Here is a 21,331-nt window from a genome sequence, read left to right on the forward strand (position 1 = left end):
CTCCTCAACGTTCTGCTCAGAGACACTCATGAGGCAGTTGGGGATCAGTGGTGCGGAAACAAAGATTTCATTTACAACGTTGGAGAAGAAGGACAGTATTATTGACAGTTTCATTTTAACGGGCCTTACCATCTCAGACTTGGACGAAAATGTCTTTATTGAACTGCCCGCGCTTTACACGAGACCTGGGATTCCTGTTTCTAAGGATGATATACCCAAGCGGGTTGATGTGGACCGATGGCCGTACCTAAGTGGTGTAAGCTTGCCTGACGTTGAGGCGGGTGTCGGTCTTCTCATTGCCAGTGACGTTCCTATGGACCTTGATCCTCTGGAAGTGAAGCACAGCCAAGATGGCGGCCCGTATGCTTCTCGCACAAGTTTAGGATGGGTGGTCAATGGTCCGTTGGGACGTAATCGTTATGGCCCGCGTGCGTCGAGTTTCTATCTCAAGACAGATGTTGAACTCCATCGAACGGTGAAGAACTTTTATGACAGCGGTTTTGGAGAGTCCAGTGCTGACGAGAAGCCAGAAATGTCACAAGAGGAGATTCGCTTCCTAAACGTTTTGGACAGCACCGTAGCCCTGAGAAGCGGTCATTACGAAATGGCTTTGCCTTTGAGAGATCGAGAAGCTCCAGTGCCGAATAACAGAGTACAAGCAGAACGGCGCGCCCGTTGGTTAAGGCGAAAACTCGAGCGTAACAGTGGCTTATACTCCGACTACAAAGGTTTTATGGCGGACATCATTGAGAAGGGTAACGCCTGCAAAGTTCCGGCAGATTTCCAGAAGTCCAGTGTGAAGTGGTACATACCGCACCACGGTGTTTACCATCCCCACAAGCCTGGGAAGATACGTGTGGTTTTTGATTGTTCAGCCAAATACAGAGGCATGTTGCCTAACGATCAGTTACTCAAAGGTCCTGATTTGACAAACAGTCTATTTGGAGTTCTATCAAGATTCCGGCAGGAAAGAATTGCACTCATGGCTGATATCGAGGCGATGTTTTATCAGGTCAGAGTGATTGATGCAGACAGCACTTTTCTCCGCTTTCTCTGGTGGCCCGATGGTAGGCTGGACAGTGACCTAGAAGAATACCAGATGGTAGTACATTTGTTCGGTGCAGCCTCTTCGCCAGCGTGTTCTAATTTCGCCCTCCGCAGGACAGCTGAGGATAACGTTGAGCATTTCTCAAAGGAAGTTATCAGCACCGTGCGAAACAATTTCTACGTAGACGACTGTCTCAAATGCTTGCCTACGGAAGGGGAGGCTTCACAACTTGTAAGCGATCTGCGAGCGCTGCTTTTAAGAGGTGGTTTTAAACTTACGAAGTGGATCAGCAATAGTCGCAGAGTCTTGGAAACAATTCCTGTAGATGAACGTGCTAAAGAAGCGAAGACCCTTGACCTCAGTAAGGACGGCCTGCCAGTTGAAAGAGCCCTTGGAGTTTAGTGGAGCGTGGAATCGGACACATTCAGCTTCAACGTTAACATCAAGCTCAAACCTCCCACGCGTCGGGGCATTCTCTCAGTCGTAAGCTCGGTATATGATCCTCTTGGACTAGCCGCCCCTTTCGTATTGACTGCCAAGAGGCTTCTTCAGGACCTGTGTCGACTCAAGTTGGGCTGGGACGATCCAATTTCCCGGGAGGACAGCATTCGTTGGGAGCGATGGTTGGCAGATCTTCCCAAGTTGTCGCAGTTTTCAATCGAGCGCTGTATCAAACCAAGAGGCTTTGAAGTCATTTCGTCTAGTCAATTGCACCACTTTTCAGACGCCTCAGAAATCGGTTTGAGGACCGTTTCATGTCTCCGTCTCGTCAATAATCAAGGCGAAGTTCATTGTTCGCATCTCTGCACCAAGTCAAGAGTAGCGCCGCTGAAAACAGTGACGATCCCGCGCCTAGAGTTATCCACTGCAGCAATCTCTGTGAAGCAAGACAGACTCTTAAGGCGGGAACTTGAATTGCCGATTAGCGCCAAATCAGTCTTCTGGACTGATAGTACTGCAGTCCTGTGTTATGTCAAGAATGAGACAAATCGGTACCACACCTTCGTTGCCAATCGAGTTGCTCTCATTCGCGATGGCTCCGAGCCAAATCAGTGGAACCATGTTGGTGGCGACAAGAATCCTGCCGACCACGCCTCTCGAGGTTTGACAGCGGACAACTTCCTTTGCCAAGCGCATTGGTTAACGGGGCCGGAATTCTTTTGGCAGCATGAGAGTTTATGGCCCACGCAGATGGGAGCAGTGGGAAGCATTTCTGATGAAGATCCTGATGTCAAACGGGAGGTCAAGTCGTGCACGACGTCGCTGCGCAAAGGGTGTGATCCACTCTTGACATATTCTCAGAAATGCTCCTCTTGGTTTCACCTACAGAAGAATATCGCGTGTCTGATGCACTACAAAGACAACCTCCTACCAGCGAGTAAGGGTGACAGAGCACTGCACGAAACTCCGAAGTACATTGCCCTTGAAGAGATCAGGAGAGCTGAAAGAGAGTTTTTTTAAGAATGTGGAGCGTCAAGCTTTCCCAGATGAAGTTAACCATCCTGAGAAACCAGTCAAGAAGACTAGCCGCTTATACCAGCTAGATCCAATCCTTATTGATGGCCTCCTGTGTGTTGGTGGCAGGCTACGCAACGCGCCCGTGCCTGCACAGTCAAGAAATCAGATTATTCTTCCGAGAGAAAATCACGTGACCAGTTTGATCATCGATCATCACCACAGAATTTGCGGTCACTCCGACAAGAGAGGTTTCGTTCGGCGAGTAAAAGTCCGGACTAAATCAGCTGTGTACGAGAGACCTGTTGACAAGCTATGTCTGCCAGTGGAGCAAGCGGACACAAACAGGATGAGAGACACTAAGATCTAGAGACTATCGCATGATACCTTTCTAGACAGGCAATCGTTCTAGGATGCGTAATTCGCATCGTGCAATTTAGATTTGTTTTATGTTTTTCCTCTTCCGCGCTTGTTTGCTCAACTTAGTTTTCGAGATTGTACTTAGCGTTTTCGTCAGGTGTATATGTATGTAGATCCTACAGGCATTCACTGTAAGTGATTTGATAAGTATCTCACACTTAGGGGCCGGGATGTTGGATCTAACACCCGATTGTTATAATGGCCTCAATTAGTATTCCCTAGGCCTGTTTTTGCAAGGGAATTTAGGTTAATAATTTGCATTTTGCAAGTGACACTTTGCTGAAATGACATTTTCTGTTCATTTTACGTTGAACTTTCAACGAGACTCGCTTCGCGTAGCTATCTGCAGTTACTGCAGTCTGCTAGCAATTTCCTCTGGAAGTTTCGTCTAAACGCGCCACAACAATGTAAGTGTGCTGTATTTTCGATCGGTTTTATCGGTTTGTTTACCTTATAGTCTGTACATTTTGTAAGTTGACTTTTTTGTATGTTTCAGTTTAAACCTTCTTCGCCTCGTCAGTAACACTGTTAAGCTACAATGTTCAGCCCTTCCGGGCAGTCGACAAAGTGAAAAGAGTTTAGAATAAATTGCGTGAATAGAAGTGTTTGCCTCCGGCGGTTACACGACGTATGGACAAGTAAGTGCTGTTTAATAACTAGTATTGGCTTAGCGGCCATGGTATATATGAGCCATTATACCATGCCCGAGAAATGGTTGTTCTTGCTAAGCGAAAACAGTCATTTCTTACAATATTTCTTGATTGTTTTTAATAAAACAATTATTCCACTCGCGCTTGTTGGATATACGATACGATACGAAAATCTTTATTTATCCACGGTACAAAATTCGTCAGCTTTAAAAATGCCTAAGACTAATATAATAAAAAAATTTAAATAAAAAACGCTGCTTTCCACGAATGCCGTGCCTTACAGTTCTTTGCGTAATCGTTTAAATTGCCCAAGGGACTCTCTTCTCTTAAGCTGCAAGGAAGACTGTTCCAGAGAATGGCGTCACTATAGCTGAAGCTGTTTTTGTAATAGTTTGTGCGCGGTAATGGAACATTGAGTTTATTTTCAGAGTCCCTTAGGTTATATGCGACTTCTCGCCTTTCAAATTTGGAACTAAGATAGTTTGGAGCTAACCCGTGCAGAGACCTGTAAACCGTCGTAGCTGGAGCTAGTCTGGAGCTTCACACTGAGAAGTGTGAGTTTGATTGTCTCATTAATGAGACGTTACTCATTAAACAATTACGACCATGTTTAAATGTGCAATCAGACTCTATTTGCGCTAAGGTCTTTGTCTAACTTATGCAAATAAGTGACTCTGAACTCTCAGTACTCTTGCAATCGCATATTTAATTTTAGTTTCCCTTGACAATGGCGCTAAGATGTCGCCGAAACGTAGGACTTTTCTTTCGTTAGTTTTTGCCTGTATATGTTTATCTAACTCATTGTTGATTATATTGCTACTTGCTAATTAAATTCAGTCACCATGATTACCATGGTTATTGTGTAACATTTATGATAATGTAAGGGAGATCTCCTTAGAAAAGCTATACCAAGCTTGGAGAGGTCTTCCTGCTACCTGATAACGTTTGTTTTTTTAACCGTTGTAAGAAAGGTTTGAGTGGCAGAATAAATAAAAGTGAAAAAAATTCTTTCAATGAGGCCTTTTTTTTATCTCATCGGAGGAAGTTCAATTGCGTTTTTCTGTGAACGGATATTCCTTGTATTCATTGATTCCTAAATGTTCATGGAGAGGAAAAAATGAAAGAATAGATTCAATTAAATGTGGCGAGACATCGAATGTGTAATCAACACGGTTTCCTTAGAAACAGGTCCTTTTACTCCTTACAAAGCAAAAGAAATTGCTAACCTTGTATTGGCTCTATGAATCCCAAGAGCACAGAGCTTATGACCAAGCCGAGAAAAACACTGTTTAGTGCCATCGTGTCCAGCCGTTAGTCTCTAAGGAAGAAAAACAATGGAGTGATAAAAATTAAAAAAAAAATTGTCAGGCTCTTATACTTTGTTTTTCTTTGTTTGCACAGAAAGTGGTTTGTTTGAGAATAAGACCTATTGAAAACAATTAACGGAAAAGGGTGGTATACGTTACCGAAGGTATTGAGTATGTTTGGGCATATTTCTGAATGGCGTGCGGTACTTTTTGAGAATAAACTAAGTAGAGCACTTTTCTATGTTTTGCGAGACAACGAGAGTACGAGACGTCTATACTTTCTATGAGACACTTATTTCACGACGTGGAGAATTCCTTATTGACTTGTAAAAACCAAATGATCAACACCTCGTGCCCTCTTCGCAAAAAGCAAGAAACCGAGCTTCTCAAAAAAATCAAGCGGCCTGCAGGATCCGTGCAATTCGACCAAAATTAGCCGACATCTCTCCTTCTTCAGTAGAAGAGCCCGCATGCGCTTGCTCTACGTTTCATAAGAGCAGTTTATTGCTCTTATTACAAATAAAGATAATGGCCCGTTTACACGGTTTCAACATTTGAACAACATTCCCTCAACAAAAGTTGAACGGATGTTGGTAAAATGTTAGAGGCAAAAACCGAACGGAGCGTTCAAACGGCTTCAACGGTATTCAACATTTTCGAGAACAAAGGAAATGTTGTATGGATGTTGAATGAAAGCTTTAACCAATTTTAAAATTGATTCAACACGCTTTCAACAAGCCTTCAACATTTCTTACACCTTAAACTGAGAAAACCCTCAGCACTCACCTTCGTCAACGCAGCCAACTCTTAAATACAATCCGATCCGTACGCTGGTCCGAAGTGACTACACTGTTTCTGATCAATACATGGGATATATTTCACGTTCGCACGGTAGACAAAGTTATCAATCACTCAAGTTATGCTTATTAAGTATCATCCGTTCCGTGTAGTTGCCACTAACAATAGCCCCTTCTCGCACGAACAATCAAAACCGGCTTTTACGAAATATCCCAATATTAAATGGAATACGAAACGGGCTTTAAGAATATATTCAACTTGCTGAATTAAATAAATTTCAGTTCTGCAGAATTTTTCTTTCAAAGTATCATTTAAATGAAAAGTTAGCGAAATTACGATGCTCAGTATTAAATGCCTGTTTCCCGGCCCGTAAACAAGGGCTCTTCCCCTCGAGCATGTTTTCTCAGCTGTCGTTTTCAACACTGAAATAGTTTTTTGAATTCTTACCGTTTCGTTGAATTCAGTCAAAGGAAAATTCGTTTATGCAATACGGTTTCCAGATTAATTCAAGGTCTCGTTCTTTCTCATAAATACATCCCAGACATCATTGGTTTTTATCAGAACGTTGCTTAGATGCAAGGTATGATAAGAGATCGCACGTTTGGCAATGCAGATATATTTCTAAGATACCAGTGATATTTCGAAAAATGTGCATCTTTCTCGTGACTCTAGCTAGTGAAATTCTATGATAAATTTTCCCCATTTTAAACTGGTTGGATGTACTCTGCGCGAATGTAAATGTCTCCTTAGCAAAGATTAGAAAATTATTTTTCCTCAACATCTCACCCTGACATCTCCTTAATCTAAAATTTCTCGTCAAATCATTTTTGGTGAACATGTTAAGCGGTCCCAACGTATTACTTGTCAGTAAAGCCACGAGTTTCTTTGATGGTAGAGGTGTGAACATGACAATTAAAGATTTATAAAATTGACACGAAAGATATTGTTTCCTAGTAATGTTGTGTGTCTCATGCACGGATATCACTTTTTGCTACGAATTTAACTTCTTGAAACCAGCCAGCAATTTGTTGACAATTCACTTTGAAGAGAATAAACAAGCCTTTAAAATAATGTTGTTTCTTTGTTTCGTGTGACTTGCTGTTAAATACTGCAAATTACTCCATCATGTCAAACTATGCTCACAATATGGAGTAAATTTATAACAAGTCCGGTCCTTTCTCTGATAATGGGAAACAAGGACCTAGTGAGAGCCACCTACGCACTACATTTTGACCGATACAAAAGCTATCATTACCGATTCGTTAAAAGAGTTGACATCTCGACGACACCAATGACTATGCTTGGTTGCTTTTAATTATTAGCACAAACCTTTTTAAAACGCATCCTTGAGGACACGTTTTAACAAGACTTTCGTAAAAAATTTGCAGATAACTATGACGTAATCTTGCCAAAGCAATTTTGTCCTTAGTCGTTCCTGTGTTCGCCCGCGCAAAACAAGTGCCCGAGCCTTCTTTGAAATCACACTAAACGTGTCCAGCATTACTGCTCCAAAAGACTCAAATGTCACGAGACCAAAAGTGTCCTTTCGATTTACAGCTTTTATTTAGTTCCCCTAACACACTAGGAGGTCGAAACCGTAACGTCCTCTTTTCCACTGATGAACAGGTGGTAATACTAAACTAACCGGAGCGCTTGTTGGTACCTTCCGGTGAGTGAAAAAGGGAGAACGAGTTTGCGGAATAGCATATGGCATGACGTGTGGAATGGTTGTGTAAAAGGTGAAATTATTCTCATCACAAAGTACATTTTGGTCAAATTGTTTTTCCTGAAGACCATTTCAATATTAGTCAGCGGCAATTTTCCCGCTCATGATAAATGAATCATCGAGCATACAGGGTATGAGAATTGATCCTTTACCGAGGGTTTAATAAAGAAATAAAAAACGCGCCGAGTGCATTGTTGAGTTATATAAGCACGCGGAAATTTTTAAGAACACGAGAGAAGTGCAGTTCTCTGGTGTTCTTAAAAATTTCCGCGTGCTTATATAACTCAACAATGCACGAGGAACAAGTTTTTTTATTTCTTTTATAAAATATAAACAATCGCAACTCCTCAGACAAGTGCGAATTTTAATGAATCAACATCAAGTTTCTCCTTACGCGAGATAACGCGTAATTTAATAGCGCGCGCTCTTGCCGATCACGATAGGGCACGCGACAGCGCGCGCAATCAAGTAAAAAGTCAAACTGTTTTAGTTTTTCGTCTCGTCGTAAGCAAGTTCAAGAAGTTAACTACAAGTCAAGGTTAAGTTTTAAGGTGTTTAGAGACACGTTCAAGTTAATTAAAAGTCTGGAAACATCAGTACAAGAGACTGTTCTTTGCGAATCGCTGGAGTGACAGCGCATTCTGTCTCTGAATTTCTCAGATTTTTCACAGGCAAAAAATCTGACGTGTGCTCCGTGCATATGTACAATTATAATGCACGCACCATACGTATGCTTCGTGCTTTGTGGAGTTATACAGAACTCAGTTTGACCAATCACAGCGCTTGCTTGACCCTGGCTATTTTATAAAAGAGGATAAAATACTGTAAATGTTTATTATTTGCCCTTTTGTTTATCTTTTGTCCTGATAAGACTACACGCTGCCACGTTCATTTTGTCAATCGAAGTCGCAAGGAGAAAGGTGAACATAACATTTAAATCACCACGGATTTACTCATAGTTCCTTGAATTCGAAAACTATAACCACTTTTCATCGATTTCTTCTCCCTCACGTCTTCCTAAACAGCGAGCGTACGATCTAATCCTCGATTTGTTGGCTATTTATCTCGGCTCAGTAGAGTCCTCAGCATCCAAAAGACGGCTGCTCTTATAAAATTGGCGCGAAAACATGACGCGCTCTTCGGTTAATCCCGCATAAATCGTATTTCGCATAATTATGCCATTCCGCGCGTCATGCCACCTGCCATTCCTCAAACTCATTGCTCCCGTTTACCCTGACCGGGTTCCTTCCACATTTTGAAAGACAGCATGACTACGAAACGTTAAACTTCTACTACAAGACGTAACGGTTGGTCTCGAGAACATGCCTTGCTTACCATGAGTGGTCATTTTGTAGAATGGTCCAAAATGACAGCAGAATTCGCAGTATCAATAAGCTCCATTTCACTCAGTGCTTTTTCCTTTGTGAACTTTGTTATACTCTTCTTATCACGTTGTTTGTCACATTGTGTCATTGATGAGTCGCAAGTGTCAGTGAGAAAAACATGAACCTCGTGCGCGTTTTGATGGAAAACGTAAGTCCCCCATACTGTTATATGTGTCATAATTTAGGCACGCGAGACGTATCAGTTAGGAAATGGCTTGGTATACTGAGAATACTCTTGAAGTGTTTGATTCAACTGTAGCTCTAAGATAATGAAGAAGGCGGCTGAAACAATTTTGTGTTTTTAGAAGCCTGCCGCATTCGCCAGCGAAAAACAAGTGGATAAGGTCTGCATTAAAATCAAGAAAACGTCGCGAGACTGAAATTAGGAAAATTATCCAAACCCACGTGGATGAAAGAGAACTTACCATGTTTGCTAGTGGTGGGCATATCGTGACCAGAAATTAACTAAGTGGAGCGCGTCATAATAAATTCGACTTTTTGCGAGACAATGATATGAGGCTACGCGACGTAAACCCTTTCTATAAAGCACTAGTTTCAGAGCTGCTGGAATTCATTTTTTGCCTTTTAAAGAAAGGGATACAGACGCTCCAAAAAGCTTGACATAAAATAGAACGAAGACCGTTTCGGTAAAAGCAACCCTGTACATGTAGAACCAGTGACGAGATTTTTGTTCCTTGAAACAACGTGGATTTGTCGCACTACTTTGCCGTCTCTCTACTCTTCAGAAAAGCAGATCTAGATTACGATTATTCTTCCTGTTACTCTTGAATATAAATTGAGCGACCCTTTCCGGTTGTTGCAGTCACCTTTAGTCTACGCAGTCAACTTTTAAACAGTAAAAACAGTCTTGTCATAACAAAGTCTTTAAACCAGCTTTTCTGGCAACTTCCTAACCCGAGTTGGTCTTAACAATATAGGGCTTTTGGCCATTCGTTATTCTGCTCAGGTTCTGTGGGGGCAATGTCAACAGGTAGTGGGTTCTTCTCGTCCTTCCCCAATGGTAATTCTTCGTACTTCTTTACATGGATGGTGTTCCGCTTCAGTCGACTCAATAATAACGCTATTTCCTGTTTTGGTAACAACTTCATGGGGTTCAGGTGCCCATGGTGTAGACAACTTGTTCTACCGTTCTTGTTTCACCAGCAGTTTGTCACCTCGACTGACGTCTAAGGGTTTAGTATTCCTCTTGTTGTCTGTATACGTCTTTACTTTTGTTTTCTTTCCACTGTCTCTGTCTCGCATCCCAGTTGCTATCACTTCCTCCCTCAATTCTGGCGATTTTATTCGCATCTTTTTTCCAAACAACAGTTCAGCCGGGCTCACACCCGTGGTAGTATGACGGCTCGACCTATATGCCACCAGATATTTGCGCAATTCCTTCTTCCATTCTTTTCTTTCAGCTTGTGCTATTCTCATCCTCTTCAAAAGAGATCTGTTCTGTCTGTCCACCTCTCCATTGGCTTGGGGCCATAAAAGAGTGGCCTTCCTGTGTTCTACGCCGCAATCTTCTACGTATCGCTCCGAACACATCGGAACGGAACTGTGGCCCGTTATCACTGATCACTGACAGTGGCAAACAATGGGTTGTGAAAGTCTCCTCCAAACATTCAATAATCTTCTCGGATGTTGTGGACCACATTATTTCAACCTTACAGAATCTGTTGAAGTAATCTACCAGGACTAACACTGAGTCTCCTGACAATAGTGGAACTAACAGGTCAATTGCCAAGTCTTGCCATGGGCCTCTTAGTAGAGGGGTTGATTTGATCGGTTCTGGGTTATATGGACTGCTTACAAGCTGACAGCCATGACAGGCCTTGCAAAATCTTTAATCTTGTCTGTCAATTCCAGGCCACTTTACTTTTGACCGCAATCTTTGCTTCATACTGACAATTCCTGGCCAGTGTACCTTCATGGGCAAGAACAAGTATTTGAGGTCTCAACTCCCTTGACATCACAATTTAAGGTGATTTAGGATCGGCTTCCCGATAACACACAGCTCGCCGCTTACAGAAGTGCTTGAGCTTGTCTCCTTTCCAATTTCCATTGTTTATACACACTCGTAACTCGACAAACTCTTAATCTTCTTCGGAGGTTTCCTCAATCTCACGTGTTTCATAGCTTTAGGAGTAGCAGTTACTGCTACAAATTTGGTAAAGTCATCTGAAATTTTGTGTGCTGCTGATGGTTTTGCAGGTCCCTCGGCTTGAGACAAACGGGATAACGGATAGGCATTCCTTGCGCTTCTGGCATATACTTTACTTGTATGGTTGCATCGCAGGATCCACCGTTCAATTCGTGCACATGGCTTTGATCTGCTAGCGTAAATCGTTTCTAGCGGCTTGTGGTTTGTGTACAGTTCAAACTCTGTTCCGTACAGGCACACATGGGAGCGCTCACAACCCAAACAAGTAGATAGGAATTAGGGATTCAACGCCATGTGGTGGTGGTGGAGGTGACGTCACAATAGGCTAGGGATTAACGTCATCAAAACCGATGACATCATAATCTAAAAATAGAAAAGTGGTGGTGGGGTGACGTCACAATAGGCTAGGGATTATCGTCATCAAAACTGATGACATCATAATCTAAAAAATAGAAAAGTGGTGGTGGGGTGACGTCACAATAGGCTAGGGATTAACGTCATCAAAACTAATGACATAATCTAAAGATAGATTTAAATGATGTAATAGTATTATTTTTAGTTATTTGGATGATAATATAGAGAGAAAGAAAAAAGTACGATAATAAAAAAAACGATGAATTAAAAAAACGCTACGTTTTCCCGTGTTTCTGATATGCTTCAATAAATGATTGTAGATTTTTTTGCTCCACCGAAGGTGAAAGCCCTTTGGCCTTTCGGAAGCCTACACTTGGGCAGTATGAAGTCATTATTTTGCCTGGCGTTCCTTTGGTGAATTTTTGAAGGGTGTTGAAGTCATTCTCGAAGATAACCGGGAGTTAGGTTGTTCATTCATTTGTATACAGTAGTCTATTTTCATTGTCCGTAAGCGTATGAAAAAGCGATTACTGCCAAGCACATTATTCACGAATTGTGAGTTTTAGTAATAATCATACATTTCAGTGATTCTATTTTGGATGAATTTGATCGAGATTGTGATTTTGTAGGTTATAAAAGGTGAAATCATACATCAGACATCGGACGCGTGTTTCGATTCACGCACCGTTACTTAAGCTATTACGTTAATTAAGTTGAGCTTTGTCGAGGATTAAACAGTAAAAACAGTCTTTTGTTGTCTTTGTTTATGAATAAGAATATTACGGTTGATCGATTCCTGCCTGCTTAAATTAATTTGCATGTTATGTTTGGCGCGCACTGAAAAAAGTAAACACGCTCAGAATTTACTGAAAATTCTTTATTTAAATCGTTCAACAATTCAAGTACAAAGCAAAGTTCTTAGTACAGCGTTAATCATCTTTATCCTCTTCATCGCTAGGGGGATAGAATGTCATTTTTGATGTCCTTTCATCCATGTGTGTGATTGCGCCACAATTTAATTAAAATTCATCCTCTTGAGAAGCCTTATTTGGATGATTTCTGTGAGTTCGCCGGGATCTTCTTGAGGGACGATCATCGGCATCCAGGTAGTTTTTAAACCGAATTCGAGGTGGTTTTTTTCCTTTCTGCGTAGGTGAGGGTACTGTGGGAGGGGGTGTTAAGATGGACGAGGGAAGTGACGCTTCCGCGGGCGTCGCTTGTGTTGCGGTTGGTTCTTGGGCAGCGGTCGCCTGTATAACCGTGGGCGTTTGGACAGCGGCCGCCTGTACAGTCACTGGTTCTTGATCTGGCATAAGATTGCTAGAAATTTGTCTCTGTTCTTCAGAGTAGGGTGGATTTGATTTTTTGAGTCTGGAATTCAACTGTTGTTTAAACGTCAAATACTTGTTTTGCAGCTGCATGTAATGCTTTGCTCTTTCGTCATCTCCAAGGTCTGATCGTGTGAGAAGACCATCCATTGAATCTTGTAATTTCTTCATTACTGGAACTACTGGGGAAGTCATTACGTTCTGTTGTTTGAGGCACTGTAGTAGATCCTGCGAGATATTGTCCGGTACCGCTACGTTATCAAATCGTTCTTCGCCAGGTAGAACGTTCGTTCGCAATCTACAGTTGTCTTGAGTGGTGGTTTTAAGATCAACTAGGAGATAACCAAAGTGCCTCTGTACGGCCTGCTCATAGTGATTAATAAAGAAATCGGTGTGCCTGGGATACATTTGCTTAGCCAGGGTCAGCACTTGAAGTTTATCCCGGGGGTTCTTGAAAAGGACTAAGTAGTGACTGTTTAAGATGATACTTCGACTGCTTTTTCCTTGATGAAATGAGTTCTGCACAATGTGAATTATGCTTAGGTTGCGATGATGGGATCCTCTTGTAAACAGGTTGACGATTCGCTTGTCTTCACCGGCATCAGCCATCTGATCATCGATCACCATTAAGTTGCGTTGGCGGATGTCAAAATAGGAGTCATGCTCTAGATTGGAAGGAATACCTCTGATAAATTCTATGTTTGGCATTGTTGCCATCAATTCTAGATAAGCGGGCTGCCATTGCGAATAACACCAAACAATCCTCTCTGGTGGTAGGTTGATTGCTCTTTGAGCCTGTTGCAACAAAGATTTTACCCAGACGGTCTTTCCTGATCCGGTCATGCCAGCAACCATACAAGTAAATGGATGTACAAATTGAAACCGCTGACACTTTTCTACAGAAAATGGCATAGCTCTGAACTGAGTGAAACTCGGCGATTCACTGTGTTTCCGGCTCATGTGTCTTTGCATGTTATCTTTCCTGGAAAAATTATTTTTACAAACAGGACAGGACCAACTCATGTCAACTCAGTGAAGACTTAACGTGCACTGAAAAAACGTCGAATGTGTCACATTTAAATAGAATTAGCCCCTATTGTCTCGCTACCCTCTCCTCCAACTCCCCCTCCTCCTCCTCCTCCTCCTCCTCCTCCTCCTCCTCCTCCTTCTCCTCCTCATTTCTATTGTTTTCCCTCCTCCTTCTCCACCTCCTCCTCCTCCTCATTTCTATTGTTTTCCCTCCTCCTCAACCTCCTCCTCCTCCTTATTTCTGGGTGTTTTCCTTCTCCTCAAGTCTATTGCTTCCCCCAAACCCTACACAATAAAAGAGGGAACTTACTGTCTTAAACTCATTCCATGATCATGTCTCGCGTTGTAAAGAACAATCGAGGTTTCCTTCAGCTCCTTTCTGATTGCCCTTCCAAGCAGCGTCAGTTTCTCTTGAGAACAGCTACTCCACAACAGTTACATGCGTTATTGCAAGTTATTTATAATGTACTTACAGAAAACATACCAGTGTCTGAAGAAGTTAGGGCCATATTACGTTCGCATTAGGATGCTCTACTAAATCTTGCTCAGCAAAATGTTCCTTACAAGACAAAGAAACGCATTTTTGTGCAAGAGGGCAGTGGGTTCATACAAGAATTACTGACCCCTGCAATTAGTAGCTTGGGGTATCTTATGTTATAAAAGAGACCGTGGATTCTGAAATTTGGTCATTTGTGTCTTTCTTTTAACGAGTGCTGGTCGATATGAAGAGAAAAGTGGACTGGGATAAAGAGAAGGAAAGTGAAATGGAGGGTCACTCAACCTCTGATGAGGAAAGTGACGATGAAGAACCCCGGATAAAAGATGTCTTGAACAATCTTTCCAACGCCATTTCCAGAAAGCACGCTTCTGAACTATTGCATAGTATGGCCGCTTCTAAAAATATCTTGTTTTGGAGACCTAGTGGACTGTTACTCCGAAACCAGCGCGCAATACCAGTAACAAACATCTCAGAGCTGGTCGAGTATGTCATCCCTCATAACGAAGATGTCGCCAAATCCCGTGCGCTCAATACTTTCCTAGATGGACTGGCAGAGCTCGGAGTGAATAAGCGACTGATCAAAAATAAAAAACTTCTAAGCGATTTGTTAGAAAAAGAAAGAGGATACCAGGATAAAGAGGAAGAATCAGGTAATGAGGCTAATGATGAAAACTTGTCGGACAGTAGTGAAGAGGAGGAAACCAGTTCTGAAAATAGCCAACCTGAAGGGTCTCATAACAGCGGCCTGGAAAGTGATTGGGAAGAAGAGGCCGAGAATAGTAGCGACTCAGTTGAAAATTCAACAATAGCTCAGGCAAAAGTTCATGATCCGTGCCGACACTGCAACAGTTCACATGGATATGACACCGTAGTCATGAAATGTCCTAAGTGCTTTTGGGAAGATAACTGTAAAGTGTGCCCTAAATGTGATCACAAGATTCCTCTTGAACGAAAGCACGCGAAGGAATCTCTCCGTCGATGTTATGATTGTGGAGCGATCACACACAAGGATGAAAGGACATCAAAAATGACATTCTATCCCCCTAGCGATGAAGAGGATAAAGATGATTAACGCTGTAATAAGAACTTTGCTTTGTACTTGAATTGTTGAACGATTTAAATAAAGAATTTTCAGTAAATTCTGAGCGTGTTTACTTTTTTCAGTGCGCGCCAAACATAACATGCAAATTAATTTAAGCAGGCAGGAATCGATCAACCGTAATATTCTTATTCATAAACAAAGACAACAAAAGACTGTTTTTACTGTTTAATCCTCGACAAAGCTCAACTTAATTAACATAATAGCTTAAGTAACGGTGCGTGAATCGAAACACGCGTCCGATGTCTGATGTATGATTTCACCTTTTATAACCTACAAAATCACAATCTCGATCAAATTCATCCAAAATAGAATCACTGAAATGTATGATTATTACTAAAACTCACAATTCGTGAATAATGTGCTTGGCAGTAATCGCTTTTTCATACGCTTACGGACAATGAAAATAGACTACTGTATACAAATGAATGAACAACCTAACTCCCGGTTATCTTCGAGAATGACTTCAACACCCTTCAAAAATTCACCAAAGGAACGCCAGGCAAAATAATGACTTCATACTGCCCAAGTGTAGGCTTCCGAAAGGCCAAAGGGCTTTCACCTTCGGTGGAGCAAAAAAATCTACAATCATTTATTGAAGCATGTCAGAAACACGGGAAAACGTAGCGTTTTTTTAATTCATCGTTTTTTTTATTATCGTATTTTTTTCTTTCTCTCTATATTATCATCCAAATAACTAAAAATAATACTATTACATCATTTAAATCTATTTTTAGATTATGTCATTAGTTTTGATGACGTTAATCCCTAGCCTATTGTGACGTCACCCCACCACCACTTTTCTATTTTTTAGATTATGATGTCATCAGTTTTGATGACGATAATCCCTAGCCTATTGTGACGTCACCCCACCACCACTTTTCTATTTTTAGATTATGATGTCATCGGTTTTGATGACGTTAATCCCTAGCCTATTGTGACGTCACCTCCACCACCACCACATGGCGTTGAATCCCTAATTCCTATCTACTCAAACAATTGCTAAGGCTTGTCTCTCTGTCTGTGAATAACGTTTTTCCACGTCGCTTAGGCTCTTACTTGCGTAACTGATGATTCCCTTCACTCCTTGTTGCTCTTCATGATGAGGACTGCGCCTAGAGGTACTGGACTTGCTACGATTAGAGTCTTGGCATCGTTGTCGAAATATCCAAGAATTCTCGGCACTTGGCAGCCTCTGATCATCTCCAAATTCAAAGCGTACACCTTTCTTAGTTAATCTGCGTAATGGTTCAGCGAATGTAGCAAAATCTGGGATAAATCGAGCATTTTAATTTGCTACTCCCAAGAAACTTCTGACTTTTGAGAAATTCTGTGGCTCTCTTGCGTCACGATGGCTTGAGGCCGATGCTTTTAACGGTTAACACGAGTCTTATGAACACCATCTGGGTCAAGTGAAATTTGCATTTCTCAGCATTCTTCTCTTTCAATTTCTCTAGTAGTTGTTACAATCTTTTGTCATTTTCTTCACTGTTTCTGCCATGAAGTATAATGTCGTCAGAGATGTTAGCCACGCCTTCACAACCTTGCAATGCTTGCTGAATGACATGTTGATACACTTCCGGGGCTGAATTAATTCCAACCATAAGGCCTTTGTATCGATACAGTCCACAGTGGGTCGTGAATGTTGTGATGCTCCGGGAATCAAAGAGAAGTTCCAACTGATGATAAACCTACTTCAGGTCAAGTTTACTGAACACTGTGCTCTGGAGTACTTTATCTACTGTGGGTACTGGGTAACTTTCCCTGATGGTGGCTTCTTTTGCCCTTCTCATGTCTACACACAGACGTATTTTATCATTTTAATTTGTTTTGGCACTACCACAACTGGACCAACCCAGGGAGTCGGGACTTCTACAGGTTCTGTTATGTCCATGGCAACAAGCTTGTTAATCTTCTTCTTGATTTTCTCTCGGAGACTAAATGGGGTGCGCCTGACTGGCTGTACTACAGCAAGTACTTCTGGAGCCACATGCCGTTTTACTTGGTAGTCTCTCAATTTTCCTTCACCTTCAAAGATTTCTTTGTAGTCACGCAAGATTTCTTAATGCAGACTTCACTGAATAGACTGGACGGGACACCAAGTTGTAACACGCCCAATTGTACAGCGCTTTCTCTGCCTAACAGTGCTTCTCCTTCGCCATCAACGACAACAAATTCAGTTTTGACTTCAGTTTTACTTACTTTTGTTAGTGCTGAGAAGGTTCCAAGGACTTCTAGTGGATGTTTAGCACCATGAGGACGAAGCTTCTTATTACTCTTCTTGGACACAGACTCAATCTTTTCTTGCTTAAGCTTTGACAAGTTTTTGGTCAATAACGTTAGTGCGCCTTCCTGAATCTATCACCAGTCGCTGCCAAGATTTCAAATGCTACTGAATATTTTACATTTTATGTCTTAATTGCTGTAGTCAATTGTTTTGTGTTCTGTATGTAATGTTATCACCATTTTAATATAGTTTTATACTGTAATCAGTTATTTTCACACGAGCCCACAAGCTCTGAGTTTTAAACCCCATCGTGTTTAAATAAAGGATATGTATGTATGTATGTATGTATGTATGTACGTACGTACGTACGTACGTACGTACGTACGTACGTATGTATGTATGTATGTATGTATGTATGTATGTATGTATGTATGTATGTATGTATGTATGTATGTATGTATGTATGTATGTATGTATGTATTTAAACTAGAACGCCACCAATAGACAATTTTACTTTTTCGGGTTGTGACACTGATTTCACAGTGAATGCATACTCATCTTCCTTGTCTCCCTCACCTACGTCTTGCACATACCTGACTTTCCTCTTTCCGTCATTCGACTTCCCACTGTGTCTGGGTTTGGCAGGTTTTGATGATTTCGTTTTACATTGCTGCGCGAAGTGGTCAGCTCTTCCTCATTTCTTGCAAGTCTTTCTTCGAACAGGGCTTTTAGAATCGCGCCCGAAATGTCCTACAGTTCCACATCTGTAACATGCTAGTTTTGATCCCTTGGATGATTCCTTCCCTTTTTGTTGCTTGGCCTCTCGACGTGAGTCGTGTATCGAATTCACAATGTGCTTACCACCCTCCATACTTTCCAACTGGCATTGAACTGCTTCGTGAGTTGCTGCTGTTATAAGTAAAAGCGCCAAGGTTAAATTTTCACCTTTCTCCAACAATTTGCGTCACAATTCGTGTGACTTACACCGCTGAAGGGCTTGATCTCTTATCTGATTATCGGATTGATCGCCATAAATTCATAATCACAATCTTTTACTACTTGTTTTAATCTTGTCACGAATTGAGCCACGGTTTCGCCATCTTGCTGTTCCGTGCTACGACAGACATGATTCTGGTATGCCGAATTTATCTTGGGAATGACATAGTCGTTCAAGGCTTTTTCGTTTTTCTCGTATTTTTCTGCTCCACCAGTGTCATTAACGGTTTCCAGGATTTCCGAAACATCTTCCCCAGCCGAATGAAGGAGTAAGGCTCTTCGTTGTGCTTTGTTGTCGGCCTTATCTGTTTGAATTATTAGGCCCTTACTATCCTCATACAAGCAAATACTTTTCATCCATCTTCGCCACCGCCTTCCAACATTTGAAGGATCGCCAAGGAGGTCGAACATTTTATATTTGACAGCTGGTCATCTATTTTTACTGATGCAGCCATATAATTCAATCGGTTTTAAGACAACACTTGATCCTCGTCGCCAATTGTTGTATTCCAACGTCGTATTGAAACCGATTTAATAGGATTATTACATGCAAATAACATGCAAGTGAATCCGCCATGCTTTATTAATCAGGAATCCCACACAACTTTGCGCACCTAATTACTTCATGTTCGCCATAGCGACGTGTACTTCACAGACAGTACGGTGGTTGTGAAGATAATGATGGGTTTTACAGGTTTTACCCACAAAATGGCTTAAAACTGTAGACTGGAAGAAGTGAATTGTGTGTAAAAATGATTCAGTAGACATTTTACAGAGAGCCTCAGATTCTGTCATGCATGGTCGTGCACAGTGCATGCCGGGAGCAAGTTATGTTAGCAAGTCGCTCACGTGGTATTTGGGGAGCTTTACTTTTCGTTTTCGTGCTGTTTTGACGCGTACCTAAGCACCCTCGTTCTCAGAGTCTCTGGGAACGAGATTGGTACTTAAGTACCCTATAAAGTAGAATCCTTCACTCCATGGTTTCTCTCTTTCTTCCTTGAGGAAATTTAGAAGATATAACAAAAAATCTACTGGTGAAACATAAAGAATAAATCGACTACTTCATGATTCTTTGAACTTCTTCAATTTTATGTGGGCGAACTAACCTATTTCCTATAAGTAAGTATTATGGATCAGACATTCCCAGCAGTGCCCTCCCCTCACGACGAGCCGCAACCACCAAATTTTTGTCCCAGGATTAACTAGATTAAATTTCAGTACCACGCAGTTTCGTTGACAGGTCTGTGAGAAGACAAAGGAGACCGCGCAGAAGCTCAAAACACCTTCGGTGCGAAAGTTACCAGATGAGAATGTCAACAACTCCATGAAAAGTATTCCTTGAGGACAAAATTTTCAGCTGCCCGCTGTGTAGAAAGGATATGATTAAAAGCTAATATTTTAAAATAGATCAGACGTTCTTTTTTCGCAGCGGAAAACTGAAAAAAAGCCTGATCGCAGATGATGGTTTTACCGACTAGATAAAACAAATAAATTTTGAGGCTTAAAAAATCTTCATGTTCTTTCTTCTTTGGTCATTAGTTGTAATAATTCAGTGACGCTGGCGAGCCACAGTGATCCATGTTGCTCCAGCTGACCCGAGCCTGTATCGCTGGCGGAACAGATGTATATACTGGCGGTCTGAATTTTAATTTTATTGAAAAGTTCTAAAAATGTTATTTATTTTTCGAACTCTAATTTTAATTCGCCAGCTATACAGGCCTTCCTGAAAGAATCCAGTTTCCTTTTGAGTTGTTACTGCGATGCTCATAACATTTGACGCGTTCCTACGTTTTGTCTCATAATCGAATTCAGTTTATATAATTACAAAATATAGTCGTAAACTGTAGCCCTAACTGTATGACACTCAAGAGGAAAAAACTAAGGTTAAGTCTTTTTCGCTTTACAACTGTACGTAGAAGATACCGATAAAGCCACTTCCGGTCACATTCCTCTTTGCGTAGCACTAAAAGGATGCTCAACACAAATGTGCCAATAAATAGACAATGACCCAGCATTATCTAAGTCGATTGCAGTTTTATTAAGTTTCAAGGCCACTCACAATAGGGAAAAGCTACGTTTTGAGCGACAAAACAGTTAAGAATAACAAAAATAGAAAGAAATTTGTATACATTCTGCTGTACAGTTATAGAAAATGCTTTGGGTCTTTTTTTTTTTATAAAACTGGATCCCAAAGAAAATTCGCAATATGGCAACGATGTCTTGTTGGAAATCGATGAGAAAGTAAATAACGGAGGACGAATGAACGTATTTTCACACCATGGCAGGAGACGCAGGGACAAATCTCATAGCTGAATCATTTTAAACAAAAACAATAGTCACTATACAAATTTTGGCCACTTCCTTTGCTTTTAGCGGTTTATCTTGAGACACCAACTAGGGGGGGGGGGGGGGGGGCAAAAACTTTTCTCCCATATAATGCAGAATAGATGGCCGTTTGGAGCAACAGCAAGATAAGTAACTATTGCTTTTAAAATACAATCCAAACTTCAGATTTGTTTCAAATTGATTTTCATTAAGGGACAAAGGATGCTTATAAGAGTGTGACACCTATCGAAACTCAATGTGAGTTTTAAGTGTCCAGAATAGTAGAATTTATGGTTTCATCAGCCGCACCCAATGCGGTTACGTTTGTTTTAAGAATAGCTTAAAACAGACATTGCCTCTTAAGTCTGAATGCAAATTTTAGTTGATGGCGTTGAAAACTGATTAATCTGCAATAAACTTAGATAATGCTGGGTCATTTTGTATTTACTGGCACATTTGTGTTGAGCATCCTTTTAGTCAGTACGGAAAGCGGAATGTGACCTGAAGTGGTTTTATCG

The 21,331-nt window shown here is 41.3% G+C and overlaps 1 protein-coding gene across 1 annotated transcript in view; it reads right to left on the reverse strand.

Annotated features, from left to right (window-relative positions):
• The window catches only part of LOC146459469 (uncharacterized), a 283,723-nt gene that overhangs the window by 141,817 nt on the left and 120,575 nt on the right, over positions 1-21,331 (reverse strand). The window lies entirely within an intron of this gene.

This window comes from Pavona decussata, unplaced genomic scaffold (assembly GCF_977016875.1).
Source record: "Pavona decussata unplaced genomic scaffold, jaPavDecu1.1 SCAFFOLD_219, whole genome shotgun sequence".
NCBI lineage: Eukaryota > Metazoa > Cnidaria > Anthozoa > Scleractinia > Agariciidae > Pavona > Pavona decussata.